Source organism: Lepus europaeus, chromosome 3 (genome assembly GCF_033115175.1).
Source record: "Lepus europaeus isolate LE1 chromosome 3, mLepTim1.pri, whole genome shotgun sequence".
NCBI lineage: Eukaryota > Metazoa > Chordata > Mammalia > Lagomorpha > Leporidae > Lepus > Lepus europaeus.
This window is the reverse complement of record NC_084829.1, coordinates 165,663,277-165,675,072: the sequence shown is the minus strand read 5'-3', so window position 1 is coordinate 165,675,072 and position 11,796 is coordinate 165,663,277.

Below are 11,796 nucleotides of genomic sequence, written 5' to 3'. Positions count from 1 at the left end.
GGAACGTTGTGAGTGAGGGATGCCGTGAGTGAGGGATGCCGTGAGTGAGGGAACGCTGTGAGTGAGGGAACGCCGTGAGTGCCACCTATTTACCCTTCCTGCCTCAAACCTCAGTTGTAAGTGTACTGACGTGATTCTGTCCTAGAGATCCTGGATTGTGAGCAGGGTGCAGGGGTTGGATGCCACCTCGCTTCCCAAGAAGAGTATGTTCCATGCAAGGAGAGAAGTGAGAAAAAGGGCTCTGTCCATCAGAAACATGGCCCTGAAGATGCTTGCTTGTTGTGGACGCTGTGGATGTTTCCCATCCCAGGCGATGGCTACAGAGACGTTGGTGCTTCTGTAATCCCCAGGTCCTCGAACAGAGTCCAGCGCTGTGGGCAAACAAAATGAGTAACAGATAAGCTTGCTTATGGCAGGTCTTTGGCTATTCGGGTTAATTTGCTGCTACAATCTAACTCAGTCAAGCCCGATCTGTAAACACTTACCCTGAAAACACTCATGGATGTGTGCGCATGGAGTTTCTCTCTCTTTCTCTGTCTCTGTCACTGTCTCTGTCTCTCTCTGCCCCGTCCTCCGTGTTGCTGGTTTTCTACTTACCTATCATCTGTCCATCTACCCGAATACCTGAATACCTATTGATGCCAATGGTATATCTGTGGCATGACAACGGAAGGAGCATGATGGCTCCTGAGTAGGCAGCAGTGGTCCTGGTGGTCAAGTCTCACTGGAACACAACAAAGTCATTAAGACACATGGCTACACAGGCAACGTGACTTCAAAGCCATAATGTTGGATGAAAAGGAAGCAAGTTTCAAAGGGATTCATACTGATTAGTGTCATTCAATAGAAAACTAAACAGTGCATGTGAGTAAGCGTGTGTTGGCTGAGACTCACTAATTTAGGATGTTGATTAGATAAGAGAGGTGCCGGCGTTGTGGCATAGTGGGGAAAGCACTGCCTGCAGCACTGACATCCTCCATGGGTGCTGGTTTGTGTCCCAGAGGTTCCACATCTGATCCAGATCCCTGGTAGTGGTCTGGAAATGCAACAGAAAATGGCCCAAGTGCTTGGGCCCTTGCACCCATGTGGGAGACCTGAATGAAGCTCCTGGCTCCTGGCTTGGGCCTGGCCCAGCCCTGTGGTTGTGCCCATCTGGGAGCTGAGCCAGCAGATGGACGATCTCCCTTCTTCTCTTTTTGTGTCTCCCTGTCTCTCTGCAACCCTTTCAAATAAACAAATATTTTAAAAAAAATTTAAAAAGAAGAGGGAGAAGAGATGAGAAAGGACTGAGTTAAATATTTTCTTACTACACTGTTTAATTTTTCCTTTAAAAAGAAAAATCTAAAGCAAATATTACAAAATCATAATTTATATTTAATTTTGATAACTGATCCATAGATGTAGCAATTGTTCCTATACATTGCCTTCTAATGATGTTGCTTTATGACATTTATTAAGCAGGTATCATAAAATAGGCACTATTCTAAGCACTGTACTTGTATCTATTTGTTTAATTTTCTAGTTACTATTCTCACTTAAATCCATGTATGTATTAAACAATGAATGCTGTCTAGGTATACGGAAAGTACAAAGGTAGACTCGGAACTCGTCAGCCCTGTCCATGGTGGGAGAATGTCAGAAAGGCTGCAGGACCTCAGAGTCCTAGAGGATGGGAATTGACTGGAATGGTGTTTCTCGGCCGAGGAAGCCGTTCAAGGTAAAGACAAGCACGTGTTCACTGGCTTGTGAAACAGTGGTGGTGGGGGTCAGTGGTTGTGGTAGAGATGGTGGGGGTGGTGGCACTGGGGGTGCTATGGTGGAGGTGATGCTGGTGATGGAGGTGACAGTGGTGGTGAGGATAGTGTTGGGAGTGGTACCGGTGGTGATGGTAGAGATGGTGGTGCTGGTGGAGGTCATGGTAGAACCGGTGAAGGTGGTGGCAAAGGTGGTGATGAGCATGATTGCGGTAATGCTGCTGTTGGCAGTGGTGAGAGTAGAGGTTATGGTGGAGATGGCAGTTATATGGTACTGGTGGAGGTGATGATGATGGTGGTGATGGTGGTGGAGCTGGTGGTGAGGGAGATGAAAGTGATGGTAATGGTCGCTGTGGTGGGAGTGTGGGTGGTGGTTGTGGAGGTGGAAGTGACGGTGATGATAGTTGTGGTGGGAATGGCAGAGGTTTGGTGACGTGGAAGTGATGGTGGTCACGTGGAGGTGAAGGAAGTGAGGATTGTTGAGGTGGCAGAGGTGGAGGTGGTGGTCACGGTGATGGGGCGTTTTTGAGAGTGTGCGTGTATATATGGGTGCTGACAGTGTTAACAGATGAGAGGGAATGAGGACGATGAAGTGTGCATCGTTGTGAAAGGCTCTGGAGGAAGGCAAGGCCTGTAGTGGGTTCAGACGACCAGCAGGTGTGTGGCCCACACAACTGCACTTAGACAAGGAACACTAGAGGAGGGTGGGTTTGCAGGAGGGGGGCAGGATCATCCCATTAGGGACAAACAGAATCCTAAAGTCCCTGGGAATTCTGTTTACTTGGAGATGTGAGCTGGGTAGGTGGCCTGGGTGCTGTGAGAAAGAGGAGATTTGAGCGTCACCAGCAGGGGGCGGGATCTCATGGAATCATGAGAGGAGTCAATTGCCCATGGAGAGTCCATGGAGAGAAAGAAGTTGATCACGCTTGGCAGGCTGAGCCCCGAGGGGCAGGGCCTCGTGGAAGAGAGATCCTATTTCACCATGCTTAGCTAACACTGGTGGGAATTACTTCAAATTTGTTTTTATTACCAAATATTTGTTGCAGATTTAATATGGGATGAACTTACTATAGATAAGGGAGTTGGAGATTGCATTGTAGTGGGGAGGGACAGGCAGCCACGTACATCTGTCCATATATAACATGTTGAGTTGTGCTGTGAGAGTAAAGTGGAGGGAGCGGGAGAGTGGGGGTGGGAGATGGAGGACGTTGCCATCTGATCCTGAGTGGTGAGAGAAGTTCTTTGTAACATGATGTTAGAGCAGAGATGCAAAGGAAGGGAGGGGAGTCGCGGAGTGTCTGGTGGAGGCATTCCAGGCGAGGCCGAGTGGGTGGAGAGACCCTCATAAGAAGGAGGTGGTGAGTCTGAAGCCCAGCCATGTTGGGGAGATGGCGACAGAGGAACAAGTGAGAGAGCGATGCCCAGCAGACGGAAGGTGGCTCCTACTGTGAGGGTGGCGAGACCAGTCCATCTCCCGGACTGAGCATGGACTGACTGTGCATGGACTGCAGGAGGCAGGAATGGCAGATTTATGAGCCACTTTGAGCCACGGTGCCAAGGACTAAATCAAACACGAGTTTAGGCATCTGTGAGGGCGTCTCTGTAGCAGTGGTTAACATCTATAACGTGCTGCTGTTAGGCGAGGGGATGACCCTCCCAGTGTGCTGGTCTCGTCCAGCCTGTTGAAGGCAGTAACAACAACATTGGCGGTTTCCCTGAGAAGAAGACATTCTGTCTCAAGACGGCAGCCTCTACTCCAGCCTGCTGCTCCAACCCAAAGATTCCAGATTTGCCAGCCCTTACATTTCATAGGCCAGTTTAGTCAAATACATCCTCTCTCTCTCTCCCTCCCCATATATTCTTAATTCTATATAGTAAATATGTATGATGTTTGTTCTATATCGTGTGTGTGTGTGTGTGTGTGTGTGTTTACTAACTAAGAGGGTGCTTCAGCATTTCATAAAAAATTTGCATTGTTGGGCAGGTGCTGAGGCACAGCAGGTAGAGACGACCATATGGGTGCTGGTTTGAGTCCTGGCAACTCTGCTTCTGATCCAGCTCTCTGCTATGGCCTGGGAAAGCATTGGAAGATGGCCCAAGTCCTTGGGTCCCCGTACCCACGTGGGAGACCCAGAAGAAGCTCCTGGCTCCTGGTTTTGGATCAATGCAGCTCTGGCCATTGTGACTAATTGGGGAGTGAACCAGTGGATAGAAGACCTTTCTCTCTGTCTCTCCTTCTCTCTCTGTATAATTTTCAAGTAAATAAACAAATCTTTAAAACATTTTGCATTGTCTTTTAGTTCCATTTTCTCAAAATTCCACGGAAGCACCGTTGTGTGTGCAGTCTCTGAATGGTTCTTGTTATCTGGAGAAACTTGACTGACAGGTTCTAGGCAGAAGCTTTCGCTCGGGGACACCAAGCAAGAGGCTTCTCCGGAAATCCAGGTGATGATGGCCTGAATACCAGGGGAAGCTGGGCAGTAATGAAAACCAGTCAGGGGTGCTGGAAAGCAGGTGGAGGGGAGAGGATGTGAAGGTAGAAGGCAGGTCAGGGAAACTGGAGCTGGAGGTGGAGTAACTGTAAGATGGCGATAGGGATGACAGGTGGGAGAAACGGGAGTTGGAACTGGACGTTGCAGGTGGGGGAATGGCCGCTGGATGTGAAGATGGAGGATGGGTGAAATGGGCACGGTTGGTGATGGCAGGGCGTGATTGGGGGTGGCAGGGCACGTTGGAGGGAGTTAAGTTGGAAATGGCAGGTGCAGGAGATAAGCACTGGGGTGGAGATTTCTGATGGAGGAAGGCGTTGGAGGTGACAGGTGGAGGGTGTTGGAGATGAGATGGAAGGTGGAGAAAATGATTGTCGAAGGCGGAGCTTGGCTGTGGAAGGACTTGGAGGTAGAGACTTCAGGTGTGGGAAACTGGAGTTGAGAGTGGAGATGGCAGGTGGACAGAAGTGGGAGTGCATGATGATGGCATCAGGTAGAAGTGGGGTTGGAAGTAGAGAGGCAGGTGGAGGAAACCGCGGTTGCAGGTGGATGGGTTTGCTGGCGGTTTGGGTGTGAGGAATGAGGGGCACAGGAATCAGGGTGCCTCGGGGCTTTCCATTGGAGCAACTGATAGGAGCACATGTGAGACACGGCTTATGACCGATGGTGGAGAGAGGGGGTGGGGAGTAGTGATCAGTTTTCAGATAATTTGTTAGAGTTTTCATCTTGCTTTTAAAATGAGGCTTCATCTTGCCTTGTCAGTTCATTTTCTGCTCATTTACAAGGTTTGTCATTTGCAAATAGTAAGACAGGCTTTATAAAGAGTAATATAATCAGAGAGAGAACACATAGCATATAAAAATAACTTACAGAGGTGAACTCTCCTATGTTAGTGGTGATCTCTTTGAAGTTAATATTGGAAAAAATTTTGTTTTGTTTATTAGAGGGGGAGAGAGAGAGAGAGAGAGAGAGAGAGGCTGACAGAGAGAACTCCTATCCACTGCTTCACTGCACAGATACCTGCACCAGCCAGGGCTAGGCCAGGCTGAAGCTGGAAGCTGGGAACTCAGCCCAGGTCCCTCATGTGCGAGGTAGGGACCCAGCTTATTTGAGCCATCACTGCTGCCTCCCAGGGTCTGCATTGTCCGGAGCTGGACAGCTGGACCTGGGATCCAGAGCCTGGATGAACCCAGGCAATCTGATGTGGAATGGTGGTCTTCTCACCAGCAGCTTAACAGACAGGGCGTGCCCCCCTCTCCGGGAAGTTCGTAGTTTTAAATAATGTTTGTCTTGTGTGTAATTGTCCCATGAGCTCAGTGTTTGACATGATGTACAGTGTCTTAAATGGCTAGGATTGGTAAAATTTCAGATTAACTTTTCTCAGACTGACAAACCTCTTTCAGTGTCACAGAAATACAAATATTATGTTCATTTTTTTTTTCTAAAATTGAGCATCTTAAAATAGGTTAGCTCTTGCTTTTACCCCTCTGTGAATTTTCCAACACACAGTCGATACTCTAACTATTTTAAACTGCATATTGACTGCCCATTTATGTCATGCCCATTTGTTTTATGGTTTTTTTCATCTTAACCCTGTGGAGCTCAGCACATGTGCCTTGTGTAAGCATTCAGCAAATACAAACGATTGATTTCTATTTGGAAAAAGAGCAACTGAGACAGCTGGATTCCAGTTACTTAAGTAATCGTGAGTGCATTTACCTGCCAATACTCGAGAGGCATACAGTATCAGCACTGTGTCATTTCTTTAATTAAAACCACAAACAAGAAATTACATTCTGTTTGTAATTTAAACACAAAACTCTCATTTCCCTCTACGGCGTGTGGCTGCCTGAGTGGACTATGATGCATTTGTGGATATGGGTGGTTTTATTGCAGTCTGGCTGGCCGGCTGGCTGTTGGAGCACATTTACCTCTGCAAATTCAGCTGTAGAGGGATGCCAGCATCCTGTTTTTAAATTGTTATTTATTTCACTCTATTTGAAATGGAGAGAGAGAGAGAGGGAGGGAGAGAGAGAGAGAGAGATAGAGAGAGAGAGAGATCTTCCATGCACTTGTTCATTCCGCAACTGCTTGTAATAGCCAGGGTTGGGTCAGGCCAAAACAAGGAGCTGAAAACTGAACCCAGGTCTCCCACATGGATGATAAGGACCCAAGTTCTTGGGCCGTCACCTGCTGCCCCTTTGTGTATGCACTGTCCAGGAAGCTGCACAGGAAAGGGAGCTGGGATTCTAACCTAGGGTCTCTGGTATGGGACAGGCATCCCAGACAGCATTTTAAGCACTGTGCCGCACACCCACCCCTATCAGCCTCTCAAGGAGCTGTACTAGTTCCTTGTTCTCAGAGGTGATTAGAACCTCTGGAAGGCACCTGGCTAGCACTTCAAAATCAGGTTTATTTTCACGATACAGATGAGGCGACTTATCCTCACCTGCCACGGAATCAGGTCACACTCATCCCCTGTGACGTTCACAAACAGGATGCCGGCGGAGATCAGTGACTCAAAATAAGAGACCTTCGCCTTGCCTTTAGCCGCAGGATGGCTCTACAGCCCCTACCTCACCCACGTGGCGCCTCACCCCCTCCTCCAGACCACGCCTCCCTTGCAGAAGGCAGAGGGGTGTGGGGGCACTGACACAACTCTCTCCACTTTCCTGCACCCCAAGTGCGGCACAACGCATTTCCACACTCATTTCGTCTCCTTCTCATCACTCATCAACTAACATGATGGTAGTCACGGCGTGGTGCTGTGCTCAGTACTCTAAAGAGACGGACAAGGTGTGGGGACGCAGAGGCTGCCGAGGGTCAGAGAACTGAAAGCAGCGGAGCTATGGCCTCTGGACCCAGGGGCCCTGCTCCCGAGGACCTCACATGTGGGTGTGGCCTCCTCAGGCCACGCCTCTTCTGCAGAGGACACCTGTTCTCCCACAGGCCCCATCCTGTTCTCTGCTTTGCAAATCCACAGCTCAGCAGGTTCATGTACTTCCTGGCATTGTCGGATCACACTTTTTAAAAACTCAATTTCTTCACATCAGGGTGAAAACGTTTATAATTCTCTTGCTGAGAATAAAAGGAAACTCGGAACTGCTTGGCCTATTTCCCTGCCTAAGGACAGATCTTCATTTCAGAGCTCATGCTCCTCCTGGCACCTTGCTGTCTCCTTGGCACCTGTCAGCGGGTGCCTGCACACTGGATGCTGGGGCTGTGGGAGGGGCTACGTGTGCTCGCCATGCCAAACAGCAGATGTTTCCCTGCGTGCACTGTGGAAGGCAAGTGTAAAAAATGGTAAAAAACATGATTTTTCCACAACACACTGGGAACACCAAATTGCTTTATTTATAAGACAAATTAAATTTAGCTCTGAAGTAAGAAAGCTGGATAAAGCTCCAGGCTCCTGGCTTTGGCCTGGTTCAGACCTGGCCATTGTGACCATTTGGGGAATGAACCAGCCAAAAGCAGATGTCTCTCTCTCCTTCTTTGTCTCTGTAACTCTGCCTTCCAAACGTATCAGCATCTTAATGGCTCCATCAGATATTATAAGGGTTGTGGCTAAAGTGATCAGCTTAAGTTCATAATTGATCAAACATAGGATTAAGTGTCAAAGGGATTACATAAAATAGACCAGTGTCTGCAAATAATTGATAGAATTAAAAAAGGAGATAATAATCCTACATGGGAAGCGGGATACACAGCAGACTCATAGAATGGCAGATGTCCTAAATAACACTCTGGCCTCAGAATCAGCCCTTAAGGTATTCAGATCTGGCCAAAAAGCCCACAAGAGTTTCACAGGCATGGAAAGCCAAGATACTGTGGCAAAAAAAAAATGACCTAAATGGAAGATCTCTGTGAGTGAGATTCCAGTGGAAAGCACAGGCCATCAAAGAAGGAGGTACCTTTCTCTGAAAGGAGGAGAAAACTTCCACTTTGAATATGGCCTTGTCTAAATAAAGTCGGAGTTGGTGAACTCAAGAGGCTTCCATAGCCTTGGCAGCTCATGACAAGAGCCTCAGGTGATTACTGATGCCATAAACAAGAGTGTCAATTATTAAATTAACAATGGAAGTCACTGTGCACCTGCTCCCCATGTAGGACCTCTGTCCTTAATGTGTTGTACTATGAGAATTAATGGTAAAACTACTACTCAAACAGTACTCTATACTTTTGTGTCTTTGTGGGTGCAGCCTGTTGAAATCTTTACTTAGTATATACTAAGTTGATCTTCTGTATATAAAGATAATTGAAAATGAATTGTGATGAAGAATGGGATGGGAGAGGGAGTGGGAGATGGGATGGTTTGCAGATGGGAGGGAGGTTATGGGGGGAAAAGCTGCTATAATCCAAAAGTTGTACTTTGGAAATTTATATATATTAAATAAAATTTGAAAAGAAAAACATAAATAAAAAAAGAAAATAATAAAAGGAAGCAACTAGGCAGAGAAAATAATAAATCAAGAAGGCCAAAGGAGAAGTGAAAAACACAAGAGTTCCATCCTTTTGGCTTTAGAAGAGACGTGCAGCTTCTCGGAGACTGAAAGGCATTTAAAAAGAGCATTTTAAAGAGTTGAGTGCATTTCCCCTTTTGGCAGGATTCCAGGGAAGTACAATGAGGATGCATATTGCTTTCAATTATCTTTGGCTACAGGAGAGTTATTTCAGTTATTTCTTGGAATATGATCCTGTGCTAAGGCTCTTTTCAGAATGAGGGTGCAAACTTGCTGGGACTACAAAGGTTATGTAGTAGCTTTAAAAATTTGTTTTACTTTTACAAAAACGGGATACTTTTCTTGTGTTATGAGGCTTGATTTTCATCAGTTATCAATAGCTTGGCTTCCCCAACCTGTGCCAAGACATAATTTTTTAAACCAGTTTTAAATGTTTTTAAAAAATGAGGAGGAAACTCCTGGCTCCCGGCTTCGGATCGGCACAGCTCCGGCCGTTGTGGCCATTTGGGTGGTGAACCAACTGAAAGAAGACCTTTCTCTCTCTCTCTCTCTCTCTCTCTCTCTCTCTCTCTCTCTCACACTGTCTGTAACTCTATCTGTCAAATAAATAAATAAAAAATCTAAAAAAAATTCTAGTATTCTATGGTGTAGATATATAATAATGTTTCATTATTTGCAATTGTATTCTAAATTACTAAGAAAGCAGGAATTTTTATGTTGTATTTCATTCTGTAGGATCCAAGGTGCTGAGACTGAGGCCTTAAATTAAACTGACAAAAGACAAAAAAAAAAAAAAAAGTTGCACTTCCCAGCTCTTCAATTGTTCACATTCAGATTTGGAGGGTGGTGACTTCATTCTCCCTAGAAATCCACAAAGCGATTTTAAATTTATTTGGAAAGTGACTCAGTGATCTGACTTCAAAGCTCAGCATAAAATTCATCAAGAACGTGTGCAGTCGGCAAAATGATAGATTCTTGGGACAGAGAGTCTGGCAGATGCCTCACCACCATACATCAGAGGATGAGTTTTAAAGGCACCAAGACAATTCAGTGGGGGAAAGGAGAACATCGTCCCCAGCTAATGCTGCCAGAACTCCTGGATGCACACCAAGAAGGAAGCCTTACCCAGGCGCACCAACCTGAAAACCCAACAGCAGGGATGGAGTGCGAGCACTGCACTCACTGGAATGGGGAAGCCACTGCAGAGACTGTGGACACAGAGAACATCGCCAGGATTGGTTCAGGGAGGGCACAGAAAAGCATGAAGCAAGCAAGAAACCCCCCCATGCAATGTGGCTTCCCGGCTTGGTTCCTGGAATAGAAGAAGAACCTTAGAAGAAAAACTGGTGAGATCCACTTCAGCCCGGGAGTTCAGTTAGTAGCAGTGGGTCAATGTTAATTTTGCAGTTTTTTTTAATTTATTTTTATTTTATTTTTTGACAGGCAGAGTGGACAGTGAGAGAGACAGAGAGAGACAGAGAGAAAGGTCTTCCTTTGCCGTTGGTTCACCCTCCAACGTTTTAATGAATGCACCATGGTTTTGTAAGACCACTGGATCCGAGATCGGATGCCTGGCGGCACAGGCCACAGGCTGGAAGAACGCTGGTGGAGCCATGGGCAGAGGGGACATGATTCGCTCAGCCAGCTCCTCAATGGCTCATGTGGTGGTGTGGACAGGCTAAAGGACAATGTTAGAGCAGTTTGTGGATTCACACATCTTTATTCTCACAGCAGCAGGTGAGAACACGCAGGAAACACATCTGCTTGGTGGTGGCAGCCAGCAAGCTACAGAAAAAGGGCCACAACCAGCTCTGTCCTCAGTCTCTTGCATATGTTTAACAGACATCAGCGGCAGGCAGCCAGAGAGCTACATAGCTGAACTGCTAGCAGTTCCTGAGCCCAATATGTATCAGCCTTCTGGGCCAGCCTGGGCCTGCCTAGTTGCCATTGCAACAGTTGCCATAGAGGCACAGATAAGGGAGCATGAAGCCATGGGCACTTGATAGACATCATCTTCCCAAGTTCATCTCCTCAACAAAGGCACTCACATTAGAAGGATCTGGGCGAGGCTGGTGCTGTGGTGTAGCCGATAAAGCCGTTGCCTGCAGTGACAGCAGACGAGTTCCGGCTGCTCCACTTTTGATCCAGCTCTCTGCTATGGCCTGGGAAAGCAATGGGAGATGGCCCAAGTCCTTGGGTCCCTGCACTCATGTGGGAGACCCAGAAGAAGATTGCTGGCTCCCTAGCTTCAGATTGGTGCAGCTCCAGCTGTTGCAGCCATCTGGGGAGTGAACCAGCAGATGGAAGACCTCTCTCTCTCTCTGCCTCTGCCACTGTGTAACTCTGACTTTCAAACAAACAAATAAATCTTTTTAAAAAAAATAGAAGAAGCAGCTGGACAAGGGTGTACAGAGGTTCTTGGTACTGTTTTGTACCTATCTAGTAAATCCCAAGTTATCCCAAAATAAAAGTTATTAAAACAGTGAGCACACATATTCATTTTAAAAATATTTATCTTTTTATTTGGAAGAGTAACGGGGGGGGGGAGAGAGAGAGAGAGAGAGAGAGAGAGAGAGAGAGAGATTTTCCATCCACTGGTTGACTTACATCCCAGATGGCTGCAACAGCTAAGGCTGGGCCAGGCTGAAACCAGGAGCCAGGAGTTTCATCTGGGTCTCCCACATGGGTACAGAGGCCCAAGTACTTGGGCCATCTTCTGCTTCTTTCTCAAGCACATTAGTGGGGAGCTGGATCAGAAGTAGAGCAGCTGGTACACTAGCCAATGCCCATTAGGGATACTGGTGTTGCAGGTGGTGGCTTTACCTGCCATGCCACAACACCAGCCTGAAGACACATTTTAATTTCAAGGGTGAGAAACCCAGAAGAAGGTTCCAGAGTAAATTCAAGGGTGAACAATGTATCAGGTTTCCCTTTTCTCTCCCAGTTTCTTACATCCTAAAGTTGGGAGACACTGGGGTTAGTCCTGTCTTACGAAGGAGGGGAACCCTTTGCATGTGCTGTCAGCAGACCTCCAGGCAGGGTGCACAGGGTGGAATCCGTTGAGCCTGGTGCAGCAGTTGGGTGCCAGCA